The 12,701-nt window shown below is 46.9% G+C and overlaps 1 long non-coding RNA gene across 1 annotated transcript; it reads left to right on the forward strand.

Moving 5' to 3' along the window:
• The first annotated feature begins 10,393 nt into the window (after positions 1-10,393).
• LOC121630270 lies at positions 10,394-11,530 on the forward strand. Its single transcript, XR_006008501.1, has 3 exons — positions 10,394-10,421; positions 10,504-10,565; positions 10,962-11,530. It is a non-coding gene; the product is annotated as an uncharacterized LOC121630270 (long non-coding RNA).
• The last annotated feature ends 1,171 nt before the right edge of the window (positions 11,531-12,701 follow it).

Raw genomic sequence — 12,701 nt, forward strand, 5'->3', positions numbered from 1 at the left:
CTCGGACAAAACTGCAATTCTGCCAGCCTCAGGTGGAATTCCTTGGCAGAGTAATCTCCCATGGAACAATAACTCTGTCTCCTGACCACCTCAAAGGCATAAGTCGAGCACCGCGTCCACAGACATGCGCGCAACTAATGACCTTTTTAGGTATCACAGGATTCAGCGCGGAGTGGTTGGAGGACTACGCAGTAAAGACGGCGCCGCTCAGGGAACTCCTGAAGTCCTCTGAAGTCAAGACTTTAAAGAAGTCTTTGGAGTGGACCACAGAGGCACTGTTGGCTTTTGATGTGCTCAAGCAGGAACTGCAAAATGCCCCAGCGCTAAAAATGCCAGAATATGACAAACTTTTCTATCTCTACGTTTCAAACAGATGCAACATGTACGCAACGGCTGTATTGGCACAAGACTCATGTGCTGGTGGAAGGAAACAACCCATCGCTTACTACAGTGCAAGGTTGGACGACGTAGCACGAGGGTGGCCCCCCTGCTACCAGGGCCTCGCAGCTGTTCACATGGCGTATGAAAAGGCGTCTGCAATAACTAAGTCATATCCTGTGGTTATTTACACCCATCATAAAATCACAGAGTTGATCAATCACAGCAAACTTGTTCTGACAACAGCACGTTGCCTTCAGTATCTACCATTGCTCACCTATCCAGATGTAACAATTAAGAGATGTGAGACCACAAATCCTGCTAATATGTTACCTTTTGAATTTGAAGGTGATACACACGAGTGCGTCACTGAGACCACGAGGTACACAAAACTGAGACCGGACTTGGAATCTGAGCCGTTGGACGACGCACAGGTCACGTACTATGTGGATGGGTCATGCTTTCGAGACCACATGGGAACTCACGCAGGCTACGCCGTGGTGCAACAAAAGGAAGGGACGTTCGTAACAGTAAAAGCTGAAAAATGTTTACAACCTTGCTCTGCACAATTAGCTGAATTGTATGGACTTACTGCAGCTTGTGAACTTGCTAAAGACTCCTCTGCTAATATTTACACAGATTCAGCATACGCTCACGGAGTCTGTCACCTGTTTGGAGCAGTTTGGAAACTGCGCGGCTTTCAAAAATCAGATGGTAAACCTGTTCGGCATGGGAAACAGATTATGAAGTTGATCTCGGCCATGATGCTTCCACATCGATTGGCCATTATCAAGTGTCCTGCTCATCGAAAAGACAACTCCATCACCACAATGGGAAACAATGCGGCAGACGAAGCTGCAAAGCACGCTTCAGGTTGCAAGGTCGCCGTCTTGGCCCCAGCTGTGGAGTTGGAACCATCTGTCACACCTGATGATATCACATTAATGCAAGCGCGTGCTAGCGCGAGTGAACAAAACATGTGGGAAAAAAGGGGTGCTACAAAAGATGGGCGAGGGTTATGGCGGTCACATACCGGCCTGATCGTCGCTCCAATCTCACTTTTGTCTCTTTTAATTCCAGAGTGTCACAAACCAGACCACTGTGGGCGAGATGAGGTGATACATCGAATACAACAACAGGGTTATTGGGCGCCGTACCTGCAGGCACTGGTGACGGATGCGCTTAATCGGTGCGAGATATGCTCGCAAAATAACATTCGAAAAGGTATTGTCACCCCCACAGCGCGAATTCCTGTCCCGGAAGGCCCGTTTCGTCATCTGATTTTAGATTTTGTGGACATGTTGGTCCCGGTACACGGTAAGCGCTACCTTTTGGTGGTTTTTGATCATTTCAGTCGTTGGGTGGAAGCCACTCCGTCAAAGGACATGGGGGCGGGAACGGTTGTGAAGTTCCTGGTCCGTGAGGTAATCCCTAGGTTTGGCTTACCATCCATCCTTTCATCAGACTCGGGACCAGCGTTTATTAACAAGGTCTATGAGGGCGTTCTGCGCCAGCTCGGAATCAAAGTCCGCCATGGAAGTATCTACACTCCCTCCAGCCAGGGAGGGGTGGAACGAGTGAATGGCACACTTAAAGCAAAAATTAATAAGATTTGTGCATGTACTGGGTTGCGGTGGCATGACGCATTACCGCTGGCCCTAATGAGTTACCGCATGCAAGCTCATCGGGTCACACATTTGTCTCCTCATGAAATGTTAACAGGTCGCCCTATGCCGGGTCCGCAGTTTCGGGGTCCTTTCAAAGGACCCCCACTGGAGCAGTTGGAGAAGGAGCTGCACAGTTATATGAAACAGTTGTCTGCTATCCATAAAGCGATTTATTTTCAGGAAAAAGCGAACGAGCCAAAACCAGTCTCTGTGACATCTGGTCCAGTGGTGCCCGGGGATAAGGTGTACATTAAGGAGTTTCGAAGAAAGTGGAACACTCCTAGACGCCGAGGTCCTTACACGGTGGTCCGTGCCACACCGACTGCGGTCCAGGTCGAAGGGAGCGTCGCTTGGCAGCATCTGAACCATTGTTCGTTGGCACCTACGACCAACAACTGCAAAACGGGCCCTGGGGACTGGTCGGACTGTACAGCGTTCTCAAATGACCAGTCCCCCAAAAGGGGAAGTATCGCCTCGCATGCATCTGACGAAGATAGTCCTGTCAGGGCAGATTCAGAGTTCCCGCCCGATGATGTTGAGGTTGACATTCCTTTGGTTTCTTCTTCTGGGCGAGACAGGGATCTCGGCAGGGACAATTCAACCAATCCGGACCCGAAGCAACAGTCACCACGTCGTCCCATCACCAGGGCCTTCTCAAGGAAACAGAGGGGCAACTGCGCAACGAGGGAGCGACCTCAGTGACCAAGGGGAGTACGACTCACATGCCAAATGTCATTATCAGTCAGGTCTCTTGCCGGCATGCACCCGCACACATCTACACACTACCCGTGACTCAGTATTTCAGACAGATGTTGCCCTTTTGGCACAACATAGGCGGAAAGTAAGATCAATTAAGGAACTAGATGTAGAGGGCCATAACATTCCAGTGAATCCTGGGGTGGATGATAAAAGCGGTGCTCAGGGAGGTGAGGTTTTGGGGTCCAGGCTAGAACCTCTGGGCTCAGACTTAAGTGTTTATGTTACCACAGCTGCAACTGCCAAGCAATGGGGAGTTCACTTTGTAAAGGAGGGGCCCACTCCCCCTCTAGCTGTGGTTCCGGCCCTGGAGCCGGATAAGGTTGGTCTTGAAGCAATCATTACTCCACGCCCACAGGCAGGAATAGGTAACCATCAGTCAGTACCAGGAGGACTGGGGTATGAACACTTAGCACGTATAACATCCTTAATGGTTGACCAGGTATGGGCTGCTGCTTGGAACACACTGGAAGGTCTATTGGAGATTGGGAAGGTTGTAAGTTCTTACCAGACCACAGTTAACACCCCTGTTGTGAATAAAGTTGCTTTTACACCTGAACCGCAGCCCACCGTGGTTGCTGATGGCCAACCAGACAGTGGGGTGGTTGAGTCATTCACTCTTCCCCCTCTAGGGTTAGATACTTTGGTAGATAGTTATCATGATAAAACATTAGAGGGGGGGGAGGATGTAAAGGGGCAACCGGAAGTACGAGGGTTTAGACCTAGTGAAGATTACTTATGGAAGGAAGCGATGGCCAACACTTGGTATCGCTGGGCTTGGCTGTCAGTAAAGGAAATGACTTCGGAGGAATGCATATGGTGCTCAAAGGCGCCTGGAGCCCCTCCGGTTGTTATCCCAGACAAGTACAACTCTTGGGAGTGTGCCCAGGAACAACGCCGGGTGTGTAAAGAGGAAGCGTTCAAGTCTACAACAACGAATGCTTTCTTTGGGCTCCCGATGTGTGGTATAAAGTGTAGATTACTTTATGGGGCCCAGAGGATGCATGGTTATTTAAATAAATATAGGGGTTACAAAATCCAGGAATTGTGTGAACCTTACCAGGTGGCAAATACCGCCATGTCCCCTCCCACGGTTTACGAGGTGGACTATAACGCCGCATACGAGTGTTTTGCCAGCGGAGGATTTCTCCAGCAAAATGGAATAATGGTGGGGAACACGACGGTAAGATGTAATGTCACATGGGTATTATCATGGTTCCCAGAGTCTGGTATGTCTCCGCTCTTCATAACAAAAGCAGTATGGTTTGAAAACCCGGAGCCCCTACATCAGGACTGTCAGAATATGTCAATCACGGTTCCAACCCTATTTTGGTTCGGAGACCAATCACATGCGGTCGCTGATAGCTTCTGGTTATGTGGAAATAATCTGCTACGAAGCACCCTACCCCCCTCTTGGGTGGGGTTGTGTGCTACTGTTCGCTTAAAGGTGCCAGCTATGGTGGTATACAATGGTGTAAATAATATTCTTAACCTGAAGCATGACAAGGGCGCGCTGCGTAGAAGTAGGCGTCAGGTCTCAGGTTCTCATGGGGTATATCGGGATGCAATTGGAATTGCTAAAGGGATTCCTGTGGAATTTTCGGCCAGGAATGAAGTAGTGGCCGGCATAGAATCTATACTACCATGGATAACTGTGAATAAAAATGTTAACTGGATAAATTATATCTATTATAATCAACAGCGGTTGTTCAGCCACACCATCGAGGGACTGAGTGCACTAGGAGAACAGCTGCATGAGACTAGCAGACTCGCACTTCAGAACAGGCAAGCACTAGATTGGCTTCTGGCAGATAAGGGTGGAATATGTCAAATGTTCGGGGAAGACTGTTGTACTTTTATTCCAGCTAACACAGCGCCAGATGGTTCTTTTACCTCTGCCATGGAAGAAATAATACGGGTGGGGAGAGAGGTGCGAGAGCATGCTGGGAAGAGCGACTGGTCTCTTGATTGGTTGGACCAGTTAATGGCTGACTGGAAAAATGTATTGATAAAGGTGGGAGTTGGGTCAGCTTTGGTTCTGATCCTTCTTTTCTTGTTTGGCATGTGCATCGTTCCCGCCCTGAGGAGAGCATGGAGTACGAGTCTCAAGAAACAGACATCCTTCATCATGGCTGCCCAATTGGTCCGTACTGAGTTGGACCTGTGACGTCTCAATAGAACTACAGTCGGTTGGACAAAGGGTCGGCAACCTGTGATGAAAGGCTGGTGACCCAACACTCCTGTTTGCCTCCGGCCTGGAAAAAGACTCTATCTTGTGTTATTCACGTGTGGTTTTTGTAGTCAGAAATCTTCTGTAACAGGTTATCCTTGTGAAAACAGATTGTAATGGAGTTTCTTTGTTGTGTGTGTATGGTTACTTTCTGTCATGGTACTTAGAAGGTCTCGTGCAGGGGTCCACTGGCCTACCCGTGCCTGAGTGTCAAGTAAGATCGAAAGTTACCGGTGCTCGCCCAACAGGGGGGGCACGGGGGAATTTTTTTCTCCCTTTGGGGTTTTTTTTCGCCCTCGTACGGGAGGTTCAGATTGGCTCCTATGTTATGCTTGAGACCTGCGTGTGTGGACAAGTGTGCTTAAAAAAGGTTTCCCTATTGTAAGTTTCAGAGTATCGTCTTAGGGCCGATTACTCTGAAATATTTGAAAGGGGGAAATGTGGAAGTATGAATGTATCAGAGCTGAGTTGAATAACAACAGGTGTAGCTCTGGTCAGCAGAATATTAATAGTATGACATTATAACATGATATCAAAATGATGTCAACCAGTCCGCCCTACAAGGCTGCATACCTGGGTACTGTGTGTCTGAAAATAGTGACAGGCAGGCTATATAAGCTTGGGAGAATGATTGTACGGGGTCTTTTGTCCTGAAGGGGTGTCCCCCTGGTCGGCCGAATAAAGGATCATTAAAGACCTCTGTCTGCAGACTCTTAATATCAGCAGCCCTTTTGATAAAGAATTTATCTACGACAACTCATCCCTGGAGACCCCTGTGGACGCGCCGGGCTTTTGCAGGCACGCAGGCATGGAAATCCCACCCCCCGAGGTCGCCCCCTCCACCTCCTCATTTAAGTCATCTATTTCCTATTCCATCTCAACTATCTGGCTCCGTCCCAACTCACGATGTAAATCTTGTTGACGGGGCCCTAAGTTTAACCAAAAACTGTCCTCAGCTTTGCCCTTTTGAACCAATTCGGTTCGATCTTGGTAACAATTAATAATTCCAGACTGACGTCGCTGCGTGCTACAATGTTTTGGGATTGTCATGTGGGGAGGAGTTTCCTGCCTTTGAGGAGAATGGGCAGAAGCCGGACGCTGTCTGACCTGGGCCTGGGCTTCTCCAGTGTTTGGTGGTAAAGACAGGCTCCTCTGTCTGGAGTTGAGTGGGTCTGGAACAGGAAGTGCTACCTCAGCGACCCTTGAAGCAACAGATGACCTGTCATGAATGTTACTTACGGTTCCCGACATGTCAGCATTAGCTGGTACCCCTGGAAGGCTTTGCTGATCATCAAGATTAAAGTTTCCATCTATCTTTATTGTTCCTGTTAAGTTTGGGAAGAGTTCAGCATCAGTAAGGTTTTCAGTTTCCCCTGGATTATCTGTAAAAGACACAATTGTTTTGACATTTCTTTTAATTGGCTTGCTGATTCTAAATAAGTTTAAAATTTCCAACTCAAGCTCTCGCTTCTTTTGTCGTTTCTTAGAATTATTTCCAGCTTTGTAATCCTCAATGCGATGTTGCATCAATTCACAAATATTTCTATCGAAGGTTCCTGTAGCAGGCCACGGGTCTTTAAGGTTTTTTTTTTGTTCTTTTATGCCATTTCTGGGACATGTGTTGAACCTCTTTCATCCTGTGGGGGTAACGGATACAAACAATAGCTTCGGGCGTACTCATCATTATCCTATTCAGTCAACCCTGCTTTAATACAATATGATAATCATGCAACTCAAATGGAATCCACTTGGGTGTGCTGCAACTCCGTGTCCTGCTTCTTGGTGTCAACCCAATGGGAGGAGTCGTGTTCTGTTGGAAGGAAACCAAAAGAGTTCAGCGGTTTTATTTTAACAGCTGTAATAATAGAACAGAGTACATCCCTTGCACTGCACAAAAGAAGAGCAAAGTTTTTTCTGTTATTTTTGTGTGTGTATGTGTATTAGCAAGCAGCTTGGTGTCAGATTCCACCAGACCACTCTGGGCTATTTTTGTGGGTTGGGGGAACGGGTCAATGCACTGTAATTCAGGATTATAGCTTTTTTCCAACATGCAACATGCAATATCACTGACAGAGGCCTCTGTCTCATGCATAAGTTTTTCAGTATCCTCAGCAGCTGCTTCGATCTCCAATTACACTGGTCCTTTTTACTTTTAGCTCACTTACACATACACACACACTCGTCTCAAGTTTCGCTCAGACGCGCCTTACACACACACTTGGCGGTTTACACACACTGCCGGCAGTCACACATTGCTTTCCCATTGCATCACATACTATGCTTTTATTCAACAGCTGAACAAATCACCCTTAGTAAGAGAGGAATAAAACAGTCAAGGCACAGTTTAAAACTTTTCCCTTATTTTTTCACATAGAAGTCATAAGTTTACTCTCAGTTAGAGGGGTAAAGCAGTCACAAGACAATTTTCAGCTCACTCAGACACCCATTCCTATCCGCTTCACACACACTATCCGCTTCACACACACACACACACAGAAGACATCAGCTGTCATATCACTCTTATTGAGAATAGAAGAACAGTCAAGGGGAGGGATATGTCAAAAGTCAGTTTTTAAAGTCTTTTTCTTTGTCATTTAATGTTGCAACAAGGTTTTTTCACAGCTGTACTGCGCTAAGCCCCTTTTACGCAGATTTCCCGGGTTAACAGAGCTTAAACCTTTCACTACTGGCTCTGTTTAATCTAGGATCAGATTTTTGATCGATCATTGCACCCTTTTTTCTCACGATCCTAGCCGTAAGCTACTCAAACCCACTTAACTGACCCCCTGTACAAGACCAGCCTATAGCATCGCAATCTTGCGGGCCCTGTATAATAACTCTTTACTAAATTTGGAACTCGAAACAGATCGATCGGTGCATTTTCATCACTTTCACTTTTACTTCACTTTCACTACTATTTTTGTTGCCAATTAACTTCTTCACCGCTATACTGACTCTCCTCTCAAAATTCCAAGGGGCCTGCGTCCAGTCTACCCCCCGGGTTCTGATAGAGCCCTGAAATATTACACACCCACTGAAACTGACTCCCCTTAAGACCAGCCTAATAGCTCGCAATCTTGTGAGCCTTGTGTAATTCTCTCCTTAAAACTGACCTTCCTCCCAGCTACTTCTGGTAAGGCCCTCATAAACTACCCAATATCGCCTTAAACTGACCTTCCTCCCAGCTACTTCTGGTAAGGCCCTCATAAACTACCCAATATCGCCTTAAAACTGACCTTCCTCCCAGCTACTTCTGGTAAGGCCCTCATAAACTACCCAATATCGCCTTAAAACTGACCTTCCTCCCAGCTACTTCTGGTAAGGCCCTCATAAACTACCCAATATCGCCTTAAAACTGACCTTCCTCCCAGCTACTTCTGGTAAGGCCCTCATAAACTACCCAATATCGCCTTAAACTGACCTTCTTCCCAGCTACTTCTGGTAAGGCCCTCATAAACTACCCAATATCGCCTTAAAACTGACCTTCCTCCCAGCTACTTCTGGTAAGGCCCTCATAAACTACTTTATTTGTGTGCACACAAATTTATCTGTCAGCAGAGTCACAGCAGCTGTATAACTAAGTTCAACTTGTAGCCAGGACGGCCCTCCGCTTCGGCTCACTTCACCCAGAAGGATTTAAAATGGGGCTTACCTCCTTAAGCGGTGAGTCAAAGCGGTCCACACGTCCGGCCCCAGCGGTTAACTGGCTGGCTCGCCAAATGTCGTAGATAAATTCTTTATCAAAAGGGCTGCTGATATTAAGAGTCTGCAGACAGAGGTCTCAATGATCTTCCTTTATTCGGCCGAACAGGGGGACACCCCTTCAGGATCAAAGACCACGTACATTCATTTCTCCATGCTTATATAGCCTGCCTGTTACTATTTCTGTATACACACACACAGCCTTTTAGGGCTGACTGGTAATTAGTTGACATCACTTTGATATCATGTTATAATGTCATACTATTAATATTTTGCTGACCAGGGCCACTGCACCTGTTGTTTTTCAACTCTGATGTATTAATACACTGGGGGCACTGGGAACACTGGGAAGGGAACACTGGGAGAGCTAGAAGAATTAGGAACACTGGGAACACTGGGAGAACCGGGATCACTGGAAACACTGGGAGAACCGGGATCACTGGGGACACTGGGAGAACTGGGAACACTGGGGGCACTGGGAACACTGGGAGATCTGGAAGAATTAGGAACACTGGGAACACTGGGAGAACTAGGATCACTGGGAACACTGGGAGAACTGGGATCACTGGGGACACTGGGAGAACTGGGAACACTGGGAGAACTGGGACCACTGGGAGAACTGGGAACACTGGAAACACTGGGGACACTGGGAGAACTGGGAACACTGGGAGAACCGGGAACACTGGGAACACTGGGGACACTGGGAGAACTGGGAACACTGGGAGAACTGGGAACACTGGGAACAAGCATGAAGTCTTTTTCTAAGTGGTGCTACTGTAATGTGGAAGAGCCTCTGAATAAATGGCTATGAGAGTTTTCTATAGAAATTTAAGGGACCTACAGCAGCCGGACGTTGACTGGGTGACTGCTGTCGACTGTGACGGCTTGCACTCAGAAACAGGCGTTTAGTGCCTGGATATGAGCCTCTTAAAGAAGACCAGATGGGTGAACCAGCTTTAGTAGACCCTACCGGTCTAAACATTCCTGGTGAACAGCTCTGTGTTCTGCCATGAGCATGCGAGACGACGGCGCTCGCAGTCTTAGGGCCTGTTCACTGTTGGTGCAAACAGGCTTTCAAGATGAGCCATTTTCTAGTGGGACAGCACAGAACTGGCCTGCTCACAAGTGGCAGTACCTCATGTACTTCAGACCGTGAGCATACTAGAACTCAGACAGGGGGGAGGGGCTGCAGGTAGGTGACGCTGGTGGCAGGTAAGTGACGTTAATGCTGTAGGTGACGTAGTTCCGGGGAGACAGCAGATTCAAACTAGGCGCGCCCAAACATTTAGGCTTTCATTCAACTGTATTTTGTGCCAGCCTAATCAAAATATTCTTTAAAGTAGGACAATAGTGTCTTTAAAAGGTACACTCTGGAGCACAGCGGGGAGGATTTGGCCAGCCTGACAGATTTTATAGATCGTTGTTACGACAGAATCATCATGGGGAAACCAAACAACACATCCACCCCCTCCACCTCATCTAAGGCCAAGAGACAGCGAAATGAGGATTAACCTGGAGCTATTTCACCACCGGGGAACGTGTAGCCCAGGTTGATATTTCCCTTTAATGCGTACTCATTAAGTCATGTGACTAGGTTCAGCCAATCGGGTTGGCGGAGTGAGTATTGAAGCTGCGGCGGCGTCTTCCGCATTTCGAGGTGTGGGACGCCGGCCGACAGCTGTGGAGAGGTTTGTGTCGTACAAATTTTACATGGTCGATCTTGCACTTTAGCATATGTCCTGTTCTAAGACTCTGTCCGTTGCTCTTTAGACGCGATTACCGGGCCGCGGGGAGTTTGTTGTCGCCATCGTGTTAAGTGATCAGAGGAACTGGTGAGTTGAATGAACTATTAAGTGGCGATGCTAAGCTAGCAGGCTGAGTTATTGTTAGCATTAGCAACAGCCTGCAGCTGCCAACATTGTTGCTGATATGTGCTTTTGTCAAGGTTGTTTATTTATTGGAGTTATTTATAACTTTGAATATGCAGGCTATGTTCATCGTAGCATGTTGAATGTAATGTTTATGCATTTAGCTAATGGAATGTCATTTTTAATGGTATTACTTGAATGTGTATTGACATTTTGAATGTTATTTGCAGTTTATGCATTTAAGATGTTTAACTTATAGATTGTTTGACATCAAATTATGTGCACATGAATAAGCTAAGGTTAAAACCCTATTGTTGACCTGTTAGCCCTGATTTTTACTGGTCCTGTTTATTGGAACAGGCCAGGTGTCTCCGGTTGGGAGAGATGGCAGGCTAGGAAGCACGATTGGGAGCCTTGGACCTCAGTAGCAGCATTAGCCACAGTACCGGCTGGTAGGAGGCTGCCACAGTGTCGGCCCTCACACTGAACTCTCTGTCATGACGCCACATGCACACACCCATTGAGTCAAAGCCTACAATACTCAAAGGACATTCAAACATATGGACTTACCTACATTTTTTTGTCGGGCATTGGAGTCGACCTGCCGAGTGATGTGGACATGCTACTAAAAGAACTGAACTTTAGTTAGTAGCTAGTATCCTGGTTTTTGGGGTACTGTAATACTGATAATACTGCAGTTGTAAATATCATCACGTTTGGGTCTCTGTTTGTGTATGTGTCACGTAAACTGTAAAAACACTGTCACTGTAATATATGGTTTTGCTACCAAGTGCGATTTTCTTGTGGCTCATTAATTACTGATCACCAGCTCCAGTAGCCCATCCTAATCTTCAGATTCTCTGGCCTTAGAACCCGCTTGGTGATGATCCAGCTTGTTGTCCGTTAGTTAGTAGCGGGTTGAGACACCCGTTATAAACGACTCAACGGATGTTCTGATCTCTATAGATAAGAAACTCAGTAGTTTTGATGTGCGTTTGAGCCTGGTAGAAATTCTCTACAAGGAGTTCCAGGCGCTACGTGAATCACTAGAATTCAGCCAGAAGCAGGTGGAAACTCTGGCTGTAGAAAATGCTGGTCTCAGAGAGTCGGTAGAATCCCTCACTGAGGGCTTGACCCGTCTCTCGGAGGAAAATAAGAAGATGAAGGAAACGGTGATCGATCTGCAGGCGCGGAGCATGAGAGAGAACCTGGTATTTGCAGGGATTCCAGAGCAGACGGAGGAGGACCCCGAGACCACGGTGAAAAACTTCATCAAAACCCACCTGAAGCTCCCGGAGGAAACGGTGAAAAACATCTCCTTTCACAGAGTCCATCGGCTCGGCGGGAGGAAACCTGGGTCCAGCAGACCAAGACCTATTGTAGTGAAGTTCGTCAGCTTCAAACAGAAGGAGCAGGTGAAGAACCAGGGCCGTGAACTGAAGGGAACGAACTTCGGAGTAAACGACCAATATCCGAGAGAGATTCTGGACCGACGGAGAGTCCTGTTTCCCATCAGGAGGAAATTTATCGCTGAAGGTGCTCGCGCTGTCATCGCGGTGGATAAATTATTTATTAATGGACAGCTGTACCGCAACCCGGACATCACTCCGTGGCTCTACTGACTTGGTATGTGCTTTAATTTTATTGTTTTCTCACTAGATCATGTTATATCCTTAAAACTGCCATAAAAGATAATTTAGTTAACAGTAAATCCACTGCCCGTCTCCACTACACTGTTCTCAGCACAGATGCATTTTTTAAATGACTTTTTTTCTTTGGCACTGTCGCTCTTTTCACTCTTTACACTTCTTCTCTCCAACCCTTTAACGGTTAACGGTAACACTTGTCATTATATTATATACACATCAGCACTTTTCATGATTCACAGGAACACACACAGAACAGCACAAGCACACATACATCTCTGTCACAACCAGCTGGCAGATACACATGCACGCGGAGAAGCAGTGGGATGCACGCACACACGCTTCAGTAATATGCATATAGCCTCATTTCTGTGGTTGGTTCATGAACGAACTCACATTTATCACTTGGAATGTGCGTGGAGCTGGCACAAGGGAAAAGAGGTTAAAAATTTTT

Source organism: Melanotaenia boesemani, chromosome 19, assembly GCF_017639745.1.
Source record: "Melanotaenia boesemani isolate fMelBoe1 chromosome 19, fMelBoe1.pri, whole genome shotgun sequence".
NCBI lineage: Eukaryota > Metazoa > Chordata > Actinopteri > Atheriniformes > Melanotaeniidae > Melanotaenia > Melanotaenia boesemani.